At 47.5% G+C, this 18,668-nt stretch overlaps 1 protein-coding gene across 3 annotated transcripts in view; it reads left to right on the top strand.

The window, feature by feature from the left end:
• The first annotated feature begins 467 nt into the window (after nt 1-467).
• Nucleotides 468-18,668, top strand: part of LOC135510524 (neuroligin-2-like) — a 329,641-nt gene continuing 311,440 nt past the window's right edge. For all 3 annotated transcript variants that reach the window (XM_064931530.1, XM_064931531.1, XM_064931528.1), the window contains exon 1: nt 468-1,461. The gene's annotated coding sequence lies outside the window, so the exon portion shown is untranslated. The remainder of the gene's footprint in view (nt 1,462-18,668) is intronic.

Raw genomic sequence — 18,668 nt, 5'->3', positions numbered from 1 at the left:
ATCCAGTCACTGTGTAATAGTGAGGTGTTCTCCCACAGAAAAACCTAGAAAATTGATGGAATAGACAGACAGATATAAAACTAGTGATGGGACAGCATGGGTCCCATTGAGATTACGCAGGCTGACGTTTAATGTCACAAGTCTTGTCCTGTAGGCAGAATTGAGTGATTTCCCATTAGATAGGCCAGCTGAAAAATCTAAATTGCCTATATGTAGAAATGAATGAAAACAAAAATGTGCTTCTTGGTCTTAATTTAAGGTTAGGGGTAGGCTTAAAATCAGATGTTATGACATTGTGACTGGGCCAGCAAGTGACCTCTCGGCAAAGCTGCCTCCAGAGCAAGATTCATGACTATAACCCGCGGAGATGATTTATCCCATGGGGAGGAATGGGGGATTTAAAATGGGTTTGTATCGCTTTAACATTCTTTGACGTCACCCTGATGCAGATTTCACCGGGGAAGGAGGACACTGGCGTGAAAGGAGTTAGACCGACAAAAAAAGTACCAACATGATTTAGGCTCTTCTGTAGTCTGCTTTAACGGAGGGGGAATGGGTAGGCTAGTGCTGCCCGCTATTTTGGAAGAGAAGATTTTCTTCCGTTTGAACCAGTAATACTGTACATACATGCTAATACATCTGATGGGGTAAAGATAAAACATTCGAAAAGAAAAGCAACAATCTGGATTCTAGAGGACCGGAGAGAACGTAGGGATGCTCGAGCGTTGTCACAGCGACACAACTTGCTAGGACATTGTGCACGCGCCCCGCCGAGAGGCAGCGTGAGCGAGCTAAAGAAGCAATCGCACAAGCGCAGCATCTTTTCGGTGCATGGCTATAACGGGTCGGAAGGGAATCACGGAAAACCACCGCTATTACCCAGAGACGAAGCAGGCAAGCACCACCATGATTCAAATCGTCCTCGCTATTTAAACTGTCGTTTGAGCTATCCTCTCCACCCGCTAAGGGCAAGCGGGGATGTTTTTTGGGGGGTTGAAAATCAACCTGCTTGCAAAATCACTGTTGCCAATTTATGTAGACGAGGAATTAGACTAGATATCATTTCGTTGTCAGCAAATGAGTTACAAAGATATATAGAGAGACTCGTCAGATGAAAAGCCAAAGCTGGAAGAATGATTCCAAAATCAGTCTACATGCCTTCATCTCGTGTGTAATGCGCCTCACGCAGCAATAGGCTTTATTTGTTGGTAGCCTTTTCCTTTCGTCGTTGTCTCCCTGTCCCTCATCAGAATGTGATAGTCCGGTCAATCTACCGGGATTGAGCGGGTGTTGTCGGTAAACAGAACCAGGGAAGCTTTCTAAAACCGTCTCCTTCTCCAAAGGACTATGCTTCAATATTTCCCCATCTAGAGGAACGGCGTGACAGCGATCTAGAAGTCAAAGAGGATTCCTTTTGAAAAACCCCCTTGGAATCTTGCTACCCTTTAGACCACATAACAGGTAAGCACATCGCTCTCTCGGTTGTCGAGAATGTAGAAATAATTTCCATATTTCACAGATAACGTGAATAAAACAAGCGATTCGATTGCTTGTAATTACAATGTAATTAGGCTACATATATGTTTATTTGTCCCGTCCTTTCATGTTGGGTAGCAAATAGCCATAGAATGCCTTTGCAATCTCACTGATAGTTCTCACTGATCATCTCTCAATGATAACTCTCGTTTGAAGCTTTGCCTTCGAACCTGTTGTTAATGATTGCGTGCTGTGGCGTTAACACTATGATGGGCTACACCCCCAACACGCAACCAGTTCAAAGCGTTTGAGCCACCTTTTCCTGATAATGGTGCCGGCAGGGAATACATATCCTCCTTTATTTTGAATAAGGACTGAATTCAAACTCTCCTTCGGTGGTCTCTCTCCACATATGTAGATGTTGCCAGTTTGTGGTGCCATTGGAGGGTAGCCTCAAGTAGATTTATATCAAACCATCCAAAGCCTTTAGACAGTATTAGCATTTCAACCACACATTTGTTTGTCTTTAGAAGGTTTCACAAATATTAACAGATCAAGCCAAGCTTTACTACCTCTATGTTATTTCCCCTGATTTTCTAATGATTTACATTCATTACAATGTTTTAATGTTGTAGTTGTGTGGTTTATGGGTGAAATGGTGCAATTGTAGCCCCCCTTCTCCCCCCCCCAAGAGAGTTTCCAAATGCAACCTATCTATCTGAGCATCTTATGTGTCAAGGGGTAGATAGCTATCCCCGACAGGAAACGCCATGCCTGTGAGAACATATGTCTCTCACACACACTGACTGCAAAGAATGGGCCACATTTATATGCGGGGTTGGTATGGAGGGCATTCCAAGATCCATCCAGTTGATGGTAGAATTCAACAGAGACAAGAAGACCTCTGTTCTTATCAGCCCAAGAGGATGGGTACATAAGCACACGCGCACACACACACTCTCATGCACACACACACACACACACACACACACACACACACACACACACACACACACACACACACACACACACACACACACACACACACACACATTCTTAGGCACACACACCCAAACACACACATACACTCTGGCTGCACAGAGCTCTGTGGTTGCCCTATATAGCAGTTATTATGGATAGCTCTGTTTACCAGGGGGAAACTATTTAATGGATGCGAGAAATGTGTTGTGGGACTCTGTCCTTGTGCTGAATAGATGTTGTCACAGAGAGTTGTCTCGCTCTCTGCTGGGAGCAAGATGGGAGGAGAAGTGTGTGTGTGCGTGTGTGTGTGTGTGTGTGTGTGTAGGTTGTAGTGGCAGCCTAATCACTAGAAATAGACTTCGCTTTCAGATATTTGAAAAGGTCCTGAGAACGTCAATACACTATATGCCTTCCTCGGTGCTTACTAAAAAAAAGAAAAACCATTACCCAGCACTGGGTGCAAACATGTGATGCTCGGCGCCGAAGCCCGTTGCTCAGACCACAATGCTCTAGCAAGCAGTGAAAATACGTGATGATACTTGATAGTATGAGGTTGGTTGGTTTGCCGAGTCTTCCCCAAACTATAGCCCTAACTTCAACCACTCAGAATGAATGTCTAAACTGTTAACCTTTGAATCGTTTATGTTTTAACCCTGTAACTATGCGGAATTAACTCTGTAACCATGCAGAATTAACTCTGTAACCATGCGGAATTAATGCGTTAAAAATAGACGTTAATCCATAATACATCGAATTTCGAAGGGACGCTAAGAGATCTTGTTGGCAGTGGTGTTTGTGTGTGTGTGTGTTTGCGTGTTTGCGCTCTTGTGTGTGCATGCACGTGAGGTGAGGAAGTGCGTGGGTGTGTGTGTGTGTGTGTATGTGAAGCTCATTGCTCTGCAGTAGCACATCTTGTTTATTTGTATGGCAACAGTGGATCCATGTGATGTAATTGATTCACAATGGGCCCACTAAACATGGGAGACAGGTAGTCTTGGTAAGGAGAGGTATATCTGTAATTCCATGTGTATAACTTGTATTATCATCTACATTTATGATGAGTATTTCTGTTGAAATGATGTGGCTATGCAAAATCACTTGATGTTTTTGGAACTAGTGAATCTAAATAGCCAATGTAAACTCAGATTTTTAAAATATAAATATGAACTTTATCAAACAAAACATGCATGTATTGTGTAACATGAAGTCCTATGCGTGTCATCTAATGAAGATAATTCAAGGTTAGTGATTAATTTCATCTTTATTTCTGCTTTTTGTGAATGCTATATTTCGCGGAAAATGGCTGTGCTTATTGTGGTTTGATGGAGACCTAACGTAATCGTTTGTAGTGCTTTCGCTGAAAAGCCTATTTGAAATCAGACACTTTGGTGGGATAAACAACAAGAATGCCTTTAAAATGATATAAGACACGTGTGTTTTAGAAATTGTAATTATGAGATTTCTGTTGTTTGAATTTGGCGCCCTCTATTTTCACTGGTAGATGTCATATCGATCCCGGTATTGGGATTGCAGTCATAACAAGTTAAGGAGACCTATACGTCTCGTGTTTGTGTGTGAGTCTGTTTTCAATCTTCTTTGCCATGCATGTGTCTGCGTGCTTGTGCGTGTGTTTCTGTGTCTCTTTTCAGTGTGTGTATGTTGATTTCAAAGTTTCTGTGCCTGTGCGTGTGCGTTTGCATGTGTGAGTATGTGCTCTCAGACTCCCATCACAGACACAAGCCTAGGTTAGACGGAGATGGAGGGAGATCCATGCACGCGGAGACAGATGGGCTGAGATGTTTAGAGTGCTAGATGGGAGGTCCATGCAGGCGGAGGCAGATGGGCTGAGATGTTCAGTGTGCTAGATGGGAGGTCCATGCAGGCGGAGGCAGATGGGCTGAGATGTTCAGTGTGCTAGATGGGAGGTCCATGCAGGCGGAGGCAGATGGGCTGAGATGTTCAGTGTGCTAGATGGGAGTCCATGCAGGTACAGGCAGATGGGCTGAGATGTTCAATGTGCTAGATGGGAGTCCATGCAGATGGAGGCAGATGGGCTGAGATGTTCAGTGTGCTAGATGGGAGTCCATGCAGGTACAGGCAGATGGGCTGAGATGTTCAGTGTGCTAGATGGGAGTCCATGCAGGCGGAGGCAGATGGGCTGAGATGTTCAGTGTGCTAGATGGGAGGGCCATGCAGGCGGAGGCAGATGGGCTGAGATGTTCAGTGTGCTAGATGGGAGGGCCATGCAGGCGGGGGCAGATGGGCTGAGATGTTCAGTGTGTTAGATGGGAGTCCATGCATGCGGAGGCAGATGGGCTGAGATGTTCAGTGTGCTAGATGGGAGGTCCATGCAGGCGGAGGCAGATGGGCTGAGATGTTCAGTGTGCTAGTTGGGAGTCCATGCAGGTACAGGCAGATGGGCTGAGATGTTCAATGTGCTAGATGGGAGTCCATGCAGATGGAGGCAGATGGGCTGAGATGTTCAGTGTGCTAGATGGGAGTCCATGCAGGTACAGGCAGATGGGCTGAGATGTTCAGTGTGCTAGATGGGAGTCCATGCAGATGGAGGCAGATGGGCTGAGATGTTCAGTGTGCTAGATGGGAGTCCATGCAGGCGGAGGCAGATGGGCTGAGATGTTCAGTGTGCTAGATGGGAGGGCCATGCAGGCGGGGGCAGATGGGCTGAGATGTTCAGTGTGCTAGATGGGAGGGCCATGCAGGCGGGGGCAGATGGGCTGAGATGTTCAGTGTGCTAGATGGGAGTCCATACATGCGGAGGCAGATGGGCTGAGATGTTCAGTGTGCTAGATGGGAGGTCCATGCAGGCGGGGGCAGATGGGCTGAGATGTTCAGTGTGCTAGATGGGAGGGCCATGCAGGCGGGGGCAGATGGGCTGAGATGTTCAGTGTGCTAGATGGGAGTCCATGCATGCGGAGGCAGATGGGCTGAGATGTTCAGTGTGCTAGATGGGAGGTCCATGCAGGCGGAGGCAGATGGGCTGAGATGTTCAGTGTGCTAGATGGGAGTCCATGCAGGTACAGGCAGATGGGCTGAGATGTTCAATGTGCTAGATGGGAGTCCATGCAGATGGAGGCAGATGGGCTGAGATGTTCAGTGTGCTAGATGGGAGTCCATGCAGGTACAGGCAGATGGGCTGAGATGTTCAGTGTGCTAGATGGGAGTCCATGCAGATGGAGGCAGATGGGCTGAGATGTTCAGTGTGCTAGATGGGAGTCCATGCAGGCGGAGGCAGATGGGCTGAGATGTTCAGTGTGCTAGATGGGAGTCCATACATGCGGAGGCAGATGGGCTGAGATGTTCAGTGTGCTAGATGGGAGGTCCATGCAGGCGGGGGTAGATGGGCTGAGATGTTCAGTGTGCTAGATGGGAGGGCCATGCAGGCGGGGGCAGATGGGCTGAGATGTTCAGTGTGCTAGATGGGAGTCCATGCAGGTACAAGCAGATGGGCTGAGATGTTCAGTGTGCTAGATGGGAGTCCATGCAGATGGAGGCAGATGGGCTGAGATGTTCAGTGTGCTAGATGGGAGTCCATGCAGGCGAAGGCAGATGGGCTGAGATGTTCAGTGTGCTAGATGGGAGGGGCATGCAGGCGGGGGCAGATGGGCTGAGATGTTCAGTGTGCTAGATGGGAGGGCCATGCAGGCGGGGGCAGATGGGCTGAGATGTTCAGTGTGCTAGATGGGAGTCCATGCAGGTACAAGCAGATGGGCTGAGATGTTCAGTGTGCTAGATGGGAGTCCATGCAGATGGAGGCAGATGGGCTGAGATGTTCAGTGTGCTAGATGGGAGTCCATACATGCGGAGGCAGATGGGCTGAGATGTTCAGTGTGCTAGATGGGAGGTCCATGCAGGCGGGGGTAGATGGGCTGAGATGTTCAGTGTGCTAGATGGGAGGGCCATGCAGGCGGAGGCAGATGGGCTGAGATGTTCAGTGTGCTAGATGGGAGTCCATGCAGGTACAGGCAGATGGGCTGAGATGTTCAGTGTGCTAGATGGGAGTCCATGCAGATGGAGGCAGATGGGCTGAGATGTTCAGTGTGCTAGATGGGAGGTCCATGCAGGCGGAGGCAGATGGGCTGAGATGTTCAGTGTGCTAGATGGGAGGGCCATGCAGGCGGAGGCAGATGGGCTGAGATGTTCAGTGTGCTAGATGGGAGTCCATGCAGGTACAGGCAGATGGGCTGAGATGTTCAGTGTGCTAGATGGGAGGTCCATGCAGGCGGAGGCAGATGGGCTGAGATGTTCAGTGTGTTAGATGGGAGTCCATGCAGGCGGAGGCAGATGGGCTGAGATGTTCAGTGTGCTAGATGGGAGGGCCATGCAGGCGGAGGCAGATGGGCTGAGATGTTCAGTGTGTTAGATGGGAGTCCATGCAGGCGGAGGCAGATGGGCTGAGATGTTCAGTGTGCTAGATGGGAGTCCATGCAGATGGAGGCAGATGGGCTGAGATGTTCAGTGTGCTAGATGGGAGGGCCATGCAGGTGGAGGCAGATGGGCTGAGATGTTCACTGTGCTAGATGGGATGTCCATGCACGCGGAGGCAGATGGGCTGAGATGTTCAGTGTGCTAGATGGGAGTCCATGCAGGTACAGGCAGATGGGCTGAGATGTTCAGTGTGCTAGATGGGAGTCCATGCAGGCGGAGGCAGATGGGCTGAGATGTTCAGTGTGCTAGATGGGAGGGCCATGCAGGCGGAGGCAGATGGGCTGAGATGTTCAGTGTGCTAGATGGGAGGGCCATGCAGGCGGGGGCAGATGGGCTGAGATGTTCAGTGTGCTAGATGGGAGGGCCATGCAGGCGGGGGCAGATGGGCTGAGATGTTCAGTGTGCTAGATGGGAGGGCCATGCAGGCGGGGGCAGATGGGCTGAGATGTTCAGTGTGCTAGATGGGAGTCCATGCAGGTACAGGCAGATGGGCTGAGATGTTCAGTGTGCTAGATGGGAGTCCATGCATGCGGAGGCAGATGGGCTGAGATGTTCAGTGTGCTAGATGGGAGGTCCATGCAGGCGGAGGCAGATGGGCTGAGATGTTCAGTGTGCTAGATGGGAGTCCATGCAGGTACAGGCAGATGGGCTGAGATGTTCAATGTGCTAGATGGGAGTCCATGCAGATGGAGGCAGATGGGCTGAGATGTTCAGTGTGCTAGATGGGAGTCCATGCAGGTACAGGCAGATGGGCTGAGATGTTCAGTGTGCTAGATGGGAGTCCATGCAGATGGAGGCAGATGGGCTGAGATGTTCAGTGTGCTAGATGGGAGTCCATGCAGGCGGAGGCAGATGGGCTGAGATGTTCAGTGTGCTAGATGGGAGTCCATACATGCGGAGGCAGATGGGCTGAGATGTTCAGTGTGCTAGATGGGAGGTCCATGCAGGCGGGGGTAGATGGGCTGAGATGTTCAGTGTGCTAGATGGGAGGGCCATGCAGGCGGGGGCAGATGGGCTGAGATGTTCAGTGTGCTAGATGGGAGTCCATGCAGGTACAAGCAGATGGGCTGAGATGTTCAGTGTGCTAGATGGGAGTCCATGCAGATGGAGGCAGATGGGCTGAGATGTTCAGTGTGCTAGATGGGAGTCCATGCAGGCGAAGGCAGATGGGCTGAGATGTTCAGTGTGCTAGATGGGAGGGGCATGCAGGCGGGGGCAGATGGGCTGAGATGTTCAGTGTGCTAGATGGGAGGGCCATGCAGGCGGGGGCAGATGGGCTGAGATGTTCAGTGTGCTAGATGGGAGTCCATGCAGGTACAAGCAGATGGGCTGAGATGTTCAGTGTGCTAGATGGGAGTCCATGCAGATGGAGGCAGATGGGCTGAGATGTTCAGTGTGCTAGATGGGAGTCCATACATGCGGAGGCAGATGGGCTGAGATGTTCAGTGTGCTAGATGGGAGGTCCATGCAGGCGGGGGTAGATGGGCTGAGATGTTCAGTGTGCTAGATGGGAGGGCCATGCAGGCGGAGGCAGATGGGCTGAGATGTTCAGTGTGCTAGATGGGAGTCCATGCAGGTACAGGCAGATGGGCTGAGATGTTCAGTGTGCTAGATGGGAGTCCATGCAGGTACAGGCAGATGGGCTGAGATGTTCAGTGTGCTAGATGGGAGTCCATGCAGGCGGAGGCAGATGGGCTGAGATGTTCAGTGTGCTAGATGGGAGGGCCATGCAGGCGGAGGCAGATGGGCTGAGATGTTCAGTGTGCTAGATGGGAGGGCCATGCAGGCGGGGGCAGATGGGCTGAGATGTTCAGTGTGCTAGATGGGAGGGCCATGCAGGCGGGGGCAGATGGGCTGAGATGTTCAGTGTGCTAGATGGGAGGGCCATGCAGGCGGGGGCAGATGGGCTGAGATGTTCAGTGTGCTAGATGGGAGTCCATGCAGGTACAGGCAGATGGGCTGAGATGTTCAGTGTGCTAGATGGGAGTCCATGCATGCGGAGGCAGATGGGCTGAGATGTTCAGTGTGCTAGATGGGAGGTCCATGCAGGCGGAGGCAGATGGGCTGAGATGTTCAGTGTGCTAGATGGGAGTCCATGCAGGTACAGGCAGATGGGCTGAGATGTTCAATGTGCTAGATGGGAGTCCATGCAGATGGAGGCAGATGGGCTGAGATGTTCAGTGTGCTAGATGGGAGTCCATGCAGGTACAGGCAGATGGGCTGAGATGTTCAGTGTGCTAGATGGGAGTCCATGCAGATGGAGGCAGATGGGCTGAGATGTTCAGTGTGCTAGATGGGAGTCCATGCAGGCGGAGGCAGATGGGCTGAGATGTTCAGTGTGCTAGATGGGAGTCCATACATGCGGAGGCAGATGGGCTGAGATGTTCAGTGTGCTAGATGGGAGGTCCATGCAGGCGGGGGTAGATGGGCTGAGATGTTCAGTGTGCTAGATGGGAGGGCCATGCAGGCGGGGGCAGATGGGCTGAGATGTTCAGTGTGCTAGATGGGAGTCCATGCAGGTACAAGCAGATGGGCTGAGATGTTCAGTGTGCTAGATGGGAGTCCATGCAGATGGAGGCAGATGGGCTGAGATGTTCAGTGTGCTAGATGGGAGTCCATGCAGGCGAAGGCAGATGGGCTGAGATGTTCAGTGTGCTAGATGGGAGGGGCATGCAGGCGGGGGCAGATGGGCTGAGATGTTCAGTGTGCTAGATGGGAGGGCCATGCAGGCGGGGGCAGATGGGCTGAGATGTTCAGTGTGCTAGATGGGAGTCCATGCAGGTACAAGCAGATGGGCTGAGATGTTCAGTGTGCTAGATGGGAGTCCATGCAGATGGAGGCAGATGGGCTGAGATGTTCAGTGTGCTAGATGGGAGTCCATACATGCGGAGGCAGATGGGCTGAGATGTTCAGTGTGCTAGATGGGAGGTCCATGCAGGCGGGGGTAGATGGGCTGAGATGTTCAGTGTGCTAGATGGGAGGGCCATGCAGGCGGAGGCAGATGGGCTGAGATGTTCAGTGTGCTAGATGGGAGTCCATGCAGGTACAGGCAGATGGGCTGAGATGTTCAGTGTGCTAGATGGGAGTCCATGCAGATGGAGGCAGATGGGCTGAGATGTTCAGTGTGCTAGATGGGAGGTCCATGCAGGCGGAGGCAGATGGGCTGAGATGTTCAGTGTGCTAGATGGGAGGGCCATGCAGGCGGAGGCAGATGGGCTGAGATGTTCAGTGTGCTAGATGGGAGTCCATGCAGGTACAGGCAGATGGGCTGAGATGTTCAGTGTGCTAGATGGGAGGTCCATGCAGGCGGAGGCAGATGGGCTGAGATGTTCAGTGTGTTAGATGGGAGTCCATGCAGGCGGAGGCAGATGGGCTGAGATGTTCAGTGTGCTAGATGGGAGGGCCATGCAGGCGGAGGCAGATGGGCTGAGATGTTCAGTGTGTTAGATGGGAGTCCATGCAGGCGGAGGCAGATGGGCTGAGATGTTCAGTGTGCTAGATGGGAGTCCATGCAGATGGAGGCAGATGGGCTGAGATGTTCAGTGTGCTAGATGGGAGGGCCATGCAGGTGGAGGCAGATGGGCTGAGATGTTCACTGTGCTAGATGGGATGTCCATGCACGCGGAGGCAGATGGGCTGAGATGTTCAGTGTGCTAGATGGGAGTCCATGCAGGTACAGGCAGATGGGCTGAGATGTTCAGTGTGCTAGATGGGAGTCCATGCAGGCGGAGGCAGATGGGCTGAGATGTTCAGTGTGCTAGATGGGAGGGCCATGCAGGCGGAGGCAGATGGGCTGAGATGTTCAGTGTGCTAGATGGGAGGGCCATGCAGGCGGGGGCAGATGGGCTGAGATGTTCAGTGTGCTAGATGGGAGGGCCATGCAGGCGGGGGCAGATGGGCTGAGATGTTCAGTGTGCTAGATGGGAGGGCCATGCAGGCGGGGGCAGATGGGCTGAGATGTTCAGTGTGCTAGATGGGAGGGCCATGCAGGCGGAGGCAGATGGGCTGAGATGTTCAGTGTGTTAGATGGGAGGGCCATGCAGGCGGGGGCAGATGGGCTGAGATGTTCAGTGTGCTAGATGGGAGGGCCATGCAGGCGAAGCCAGATGGGCTGAGATGTTCAACGGCCTGTCCTAGATTGATAGCTCATCACGTGGGTTGCTAACCATTACAGATGAGGTAGGTTGTGACAGTAGAAAGTTGAAACAACCTCTGCTTTCTGGGCTGCTATTCATCCTCTCAGTGTAGCTTGGTTTTGCTGTAGTCACGTTGCTTGTGATCTCTCATAGATTCATGGTGTATCGCCAATTATGTTTCAATTTTGGATTTGATAGTAGATGGAGACCTGAATATCCATTATGTATTGATGTCAATGTTAGACGAATTTGCTCTGCTTAATTGGCAATGTACTGTATTATATGCTCGGTTACTAGTAGGTGTTATATCATGATGCAAATTGATCTACTGTTTTCAGGTTCCCTCTATTGGTATCGGACATATTGGATATTTCAAAGTGTATCCTAGTCATGGGGTGGCAGTATTTAGGCCTACCTGTTGCAGGTGTTGTGCGATTCATTAGTGAGTTTGGTCAATGGGCTGTTTAGTCTGGTAAAAGGCCCGTGTTAGTTCACCGTGTGGGGTTGGAACAGTGGGCTGTTAATATATTTCTTTGTCTACCTCCTCATATATTTGTATGTAAAGCATTCTTCTTTATCTAATTGTTGCTGACTGCAGTTGAACCACTTCACGCTCCATTTTAGTACGCTGGATGAAAAGTGTCCATATCAGGGGATGTCCATATGACACGTTATTGATATTCTAGAGCAGTGGTTCCCAAACTTTTTATTGTCCCGTACCCCTTCCAACATTCAACCTCCAGTTGCGTACCCTCTTTAGCACCAAGGTCAGCGCACTCTCAAATGTTGTTTTTTTCCCATCATTGTAAGCCTGCCACACACACACTATACGATACATTTATTAAACATTAGAATTAGTGTGAGTTTTTGTCACAACCCGGCTCGTGGGAAGTGACAAAGAGCTCTTATAGGACCAGGGCACAAATAATAATATGATAATAATCAATGATTTTGCTCTTTATTTAACCATCTTACCTATAAAACCTTATTTGTTCATCAAAAATTGTGAAGACCTCACCACAGGTTAATGAGAAGGGTGAGCTTGACAAGATGCACATAAATCTGCAATGTTGGGTTGTATTGGAGAGTCTCAGTCTTAAATCATTTCCACACACAGTCTGTGCCTGTATTTAGTGTTCATGCTAGTGAGGGCCGAGAATCCACTCTCACATTGGTACGTGATTGCAAAGGGCATCAGTGTCTTAACAGCACGATTTGCCAAGGCAGGATACTCTGAGCGCAGCCCAATCCAGAAATCTTCTGATTAAATTCAATTTTCACTTGTTGCAATTTCGATGAGGCTCTCTTGTTCAGATATCGGTAAGTGGACTGGAGGCAGGGCATGAAAGGGATAACGAATCCAGTTGTTTGAGTCATCCATTTAGGGAAGTACCTGCGTAATTGCGCACTCAACTCACTCAGGTGCTTCGCGATATCACATTTGACATTGTCCGTACGCTTGAGTTAATTTGCACACAAAAAATCATACAGTGATGGAAAGACCTGTGTGTTGTCCTTGTTAATGCAGACAGAGAAGAGCTCCAACTTCTTAAGCATAGCCTCAATTTTGTCCCACACATTGAATATAGTTGCGGAGAGTCCCTGTAGTCCTAGATTCAGATCATTCAGGCGAGAAAAAACATCACCCAGATAGGCCAGTCGTGTGAGAAACTCATCATCATGCAAACTGTCAGACAAGTGAAAATTATGGTCAGTAAAGAGAACTTTGAGCTCATCTCTCAATTTAAAAAAAAACGTGAAAAAAAATGTAAATGGGACCTTTTATTTTAGCTCATGAAACATGGGACCAACACTTTACATGTTGTGTTTATCTTTTTGTTCAGTGTAGTATATTTTCTTAGCACAAACAATGCATATGCTCTTGACTGTGGTTCATATCAGGATCTTTTTTGAGGACATGCTCAATCATTTCACAAATATTAAATCCATTTCATTCTTTCTGACACTAGCTCTAATTTTTTTTTTCTGGATAAAGGCGCGTGCAAAACAGAAGTTAAAAGCACTGTAAGTAGTAGCCTAGCAACAAGAGGCACATATTTTCTGCTGTAGCGTTCCAACTGTCATTATTTTATTTGGGCTCCACAAATGAGTGTGTAAATAGTGTGTGGTCAAGCTGACAACTGGAGAAATAAAGAAGTGAGAAGCTGTTCAGAAAATACCTCAAAGAAGTTAACACTAAAGTAAGTAGCTAATTTGAGATGTTTTATTTATCTGTGACTAGAATCAAGAACGTTATCTACTTTGGCCAGCAGCCAGTAGGGCTAGCTAGCTAGGTTTGAATGGTGGGTACACTGTTAGCCTAGCTAGATAACAAATATCGAAATAGCCTTCCTTTCAAGGATTTTTTTTTACCCCCTGTAAAACCTCAAGGTAAAAGTTAACATTTTAAAATTGTATTACTGGTTAATATAAGCTAGCTAACTAACTTAGCTAGCTAGCTAACTTGCAACTTGGCTAGCTAAATAGCTTGTTCCAGTTAGTTTTCTCGTCATAAATTTAAAAAATTAGAGTAGCTACCTTGTGATATGTTTATGTGAAATGACAATATTTTCTTGCAATGTCGACACAAGTTTCATTCATTTATGCATTGACCGTTTGGAGTGGATCAAAGACCAACACTACCATCACTCTAGACTACGAGGGACCGCCGCTGATGACCCAATCTGCACCCATCGCATCCAGGGCAGGCAGGGGTATTGAGGGTGTGCACCTTTTATTTTCTGTTAGATTGGCCTTCGTTTGGATCTTTACAGAAAACATGTGTTGTGATGGCGCTCTGGAGTTGCTATGCTGCATTTTGTTTTAACAGCATTTCACTTATTTCTAAACTCAGTTAACTTTTTTGTGTGACAACAACACTGTTAATCACCGTTTTTTTCTGATGACAGTGATGGGGGAAGACTACAATGTCTGGTTCAATGAAAATGTTTATACCTAAATCGGCGATTTCCTCATCGTCTGATCCATTTTCAGAGTCAGAGAGATCGTTCTCCAGAAAGTAGTCCATCACATCTTTTTCCCTCTGATCTTTGTCGGTAGCGCTTTTAACATCAGGGCAGCAATGCATGATATCTTTCAAAAAAAGCTGCGTTAGAAAGGATTATCAACACATTTCTTTCACCTTTATTTAACCAGGTAGGCTAGTTGAGAACAAGTTCTCATTTGCAACTGCGACCTGGCCAAGATAAAGCAAAGCAGTTCGACACATACAACAACACAGAGATACACATGGAATAAACAAACATACAGTCAATAATACAGTAGAAAAGTCTATATACAGTATGTGCAAATTAAATAGGATAAGGGAGGTAAGGCAATAAATAGGCCGTGGTGGCAAAGTAATTACAATATGGCAATTAAACACTGGAATGGTAGATGTGCAGAAGATGAATGTGCAAGTAGAGATACTGGGGTGCAAAGGAGCAAGATAAATAAATAAATACAGTATGGGGATGAGGTAGTTGGATGGGCTATTTACAAATGGGCTATGCACAGGTGCAGTGATCTGTGATAAGCATGCTACATGGCAGACCGAACTCATCTCTCAGCATGTCCAACCCATCCATTATCTCGGTCAATCATAGCTAGCGGGAAGGTTCCTGTATTTTTCCGTGACTAAACCAACTAGGTTTGTAATGTTATTTGTATTTACAGATGACATACACGTTTGTTATTAAGGTAAATGAAAGTTCACAAGTTCCAGAAGGCATTTCTGCCCCCCCCCCAAACGAAAAAACGAAAAATGAAGACAACACCCCAGTTAAAATGCCTTTCCTGTGAAGTAGTGATGTGCGACATACGCCTAGCTCCTTGAAACGGGTCACATGCCCTTTCCAAAGGTAGAACATTCTACAAATATGTAAGCGGTCTTGACTCATACGGTAGCAGAGAGATTTCTGGGGTCCGGATCAGAAGCATGTAGAAACTGTCCTATGACGGAGAATATCCTAGCGCCGTATATGAAATTAAGGACCTGCGTTTCTGGAGCATGTCTACTCCTTATGTCGAATAAAATGTCAGATATCTGGATATCTGGACAAATTTATCCTCTGATATTGACCCTTTTCGCCCAGTGGTGTATAGACGTTTGGACATGATTTTGCACTTCAACTTGGGTTTCCAACGGAGTTAAAAACTGCTAGGTTGTGTCTGAAATGGCACTGATTCCCTACACAGTGCCTTATGGGCATGGTCAAAAGCAGTGCACTACATAAGGAATAGTGTGCCATAACAGACACATCCTACACTCTCTACAGGACCCTTTTGTCACACGTATTCTTCATCTTTTATTTCCTTTACTCCTTCATCTATTGCTGTAAATACTCCATGTATTTGGTTGAAATGATCTGTCAGCTGTGTTTGTGTGTGGGTGTGTGTTTGTGTGAGTGAGAGAGAGAGAGAGAGAGAGAGAGAGAGAGAGAGAAGAGTAGTCGTTACCATGGAAGCACCTTTTTTGACTGATAGCTGGACTGGTCAGTTTCTACCTGGGTGTTTTTCTGTTTTGATTGTTGGTAGTGTATGCAGGATTTGAATTATGCATGCCAATTGGCACTGGACACCTCCATAGCAGATATGGGAATCCCCACATGTACTACATACAGTATAGGGCTATATGGGCACCCTCATTGTCATAATGTCATACATTCCCGACCATGGTCCCTCCAACTATTTCAAGGCCACTCCTGAGACACAGTGTAACTATAATTCCAATCCTCAGTATACTGTTGTCTATGTGTGTATCCATGTCTCTCTGCTAGGGATATGATGTGCCAAAATCATTGAAGGATATTGAAAATGTAAAAACAGCTGTTTGAGATGGTATTTTTTTCCTGTTGAGGACCTTGGTCATCATGATGTGGTTTGTTTAGCTCTTCATATTCTGACTGAGTGTCTAGTGTCTCTATCTTCCACAGTGCCACCACTCTGCATTGCCCAGGCCTGTTGAGGAGGTATTTTCATTCCCAGGGAGAGAGCGAGAGCTGGAGAGAGAGAGGGTGAAGATGAGAGATTTGGCTGGCTCTTGGCTGGTTGTAGCCTTCGTATGCTCAGCAGGGGTGGCCGTCAATTCCAGAAGATAGTCGATTCACACTCTTTAAATGTGAAAATTGCGAATCAACTTCTTCCAAGAACGAACGATTGATTCCTATAATTTTTCACTAAATTACACGTTATTTTCCCGACTCAATCCGTCACTCCCATTGCTTAGTGTTGATTCCTATCATTTTTGGTGTTGGTATACAATGGCTTCCATGTTATTTTCTGGAGTCTGATGCATCCAGTAATCAGTCAGTTCTTCTCATTCTCAGACCTTTCCGCCAGTCTCCCCTAAAAGTCGGTGCGTCATCCGTTAGACGGAGGCGCCGTCCTATCACCGTCCCCGGGGCTCTCATTAAGGTGAGATCAAGGTTGAGCGCTCGGAGGTGTTAACACACACCGCTCAATGGTGTTCACACAAAACACCACTCACTGTGATAAGGCTAGCTCTACTGACAGCCAGCTCACCAGTGACACTCAGACCACCGGCTAACACTCTCCCACGATCAGAGAGACAGAGAGGCAGAGAGACACAGAGTCACGGACAGCCCTGCTAGGCTAGCCAGATCCTTCTCAGTTTGATAAGGTGCTGTGGTGGGTTGGTGGGTTGGTTTCTCAACCAAATCCCTTTGACAATAGACATGAATACCAACATCAGAAAGAGCTAGGCATTGTGATTTGGCTATATGTGTGGGTGGATTTCAATGTGAGACTGGGAATCTTCTGAATCCAATCAACAACATTTCAGACACCCCAACGGGATTATAGATAGATACAGTGGGGTACAAAAGTATTTAGTCAGCCACCAATTGTGCAGGTTCTCCCACTTAAAAAGATGAGAGAGGCCTGTAATTTTCATCATAGGTTCACTTCAACTATGACAGACAAAATTAGAAAAAAAATCCAGAAAATCACATTGTAGGATTTTTAATCAATTTATTTGGAAATTATGGTGGAAAATAAGTTTTTGGTCAATAACAAAAGTTTATCTCAATACTTTGTTATATACCCTTTGTTGGCAATGACAGAGGTCAAATGTTTTCTGTAAGTCTTCAGAAGGTTTTCACACACTGTTGCTGGTATTTTGGCCCATTCCTCCATGCAGATCTCCTCTAGAGCAGTGATGTTTTGGGGCTGTTGCTGGGCAACACGGACCTTCAACTCCCTCCAAAGATTTTCTATGGGGTTGAGATCTGGAGACTGGCTAGGCCACTCCAGGACCTTGAAATGCTTCTTACGAAGCCACTCCTTTGTTGCCCAGGAGGTGTGTTTGGGATCATTGTCATGCTGAAAGACCCAGCCACATTTCATCTTCAATGCCCTTGCTGATGGAAGGAGGTTTTCACTCAAAATCTCACGATACCTGGCCCCATTCATTCTTTTCTTTACACAGATCAGTCGTCCTGGTCCCTTTGCAGAAAAACAGCCCCAAAGCATGATGTTTCCACCCCCATGCTTCACAGTAGGTATGGTGTTCTTTGGATGCAACTCAGCATTCTTTGCCCTCCAAACACGATAAGTTGAGTTTTTACCAAAAAGTTATCTTTTGGTTTCATCTGACCATATGACATTCTCCCAATCTTCTTCTGGATCATCCAAATGCTCTCTAGCAAACTTCAGACGGACCTGGATATGTACTGGCTTAAGCAGGGGGACACGTCTGACACTGCAGGATTTGAGTCCTTGGCGGCGTAGTGTGTTACTGATGGTAGGCTTTGTTACCAGCTCTCTGCTGGTCATTCACTAGGTCTCCCCATGTGGTTCTGGGATTTTTGCTCACCGTTCTTGTGATCATTTTGACCTCACGGGGTGAGATCTTGCGTGGAGCCCCAGATCGAGGGAGATTGTCAGTGGTCTTGTATGTCTTCCATTTCCTAATAATTGCTCCCACAGTTGATTTCTTCAAACCAAGCTGCTCACCTATTGCAGATTCAGTTTTCCCAGCCTGGTGCAGGTCTACAATTGTGTTTGTGGTGTCCTTTGACAGCTCTTTGGTCTTGGCCATAATGGAGTTTGGAGTGTGACTGTTTGAGGTTGTGTACAGGTGTTTTTTATACTGATAACAAGTTCAAACAGGTGCCATTAATACAGGTAACACATGGAGGACAGAGGAGCCTCTTAAAGAAGAAGTTACAGGTCTGGGAGAGACAGAAATCTTGCTTGTTTGTAGGTGACCAAATACTTATTTTCCACCATAATTTGCAAATAAATTCATTACAAATCCTACAATGTGATTTTCTGGATTTTTTTTCTCATTTTTTTCTGTCATAGTTGAAGTGTACCTATGATGAAAATTACAGGCCTCTCATCTTTTTAAGTGGAAGAACTTGCACAATTGGTGGCTGACAAAATACTTTTTTGCCCAACTGTATATAATAGGTGGTGTCAGAGGAAAGCACATGAAATTGTCAGAGGCTTCAGTCACGACAAGCGGTGCCGGAGCGTCAAGTCTAGGACCAAAAGCCTCCTTAACAGCTTTTTTCCCCAAGCCATAAGACTGTTGAACAATTTATCAAATGTCCACCGGACTATTACATTGACCCCCCTCCATTTGTTTATACACTGCTGCTACTC

This window comes from Oncorhynchus masou, chromosome 23, assembly GCF_036934945.1.
Source record: "Oncorhynchus masou masou isolate Uvic2021 chromosome 23, UVic_Omas_1.1, whole genome shotgun sequence".
In the NCBI taxonomy this organism is placed as follows: Eukaryota; Metazoa; Chordata; class Actinopteri; order Salmoniformes; family Salmonidae; genus Oncorhynchus; species Oncorhynchus masou.
Note: the sequence above shows the minus strand (reverse complement) of the source record. Positions and strands in the feature narration are given on the sequence as shown.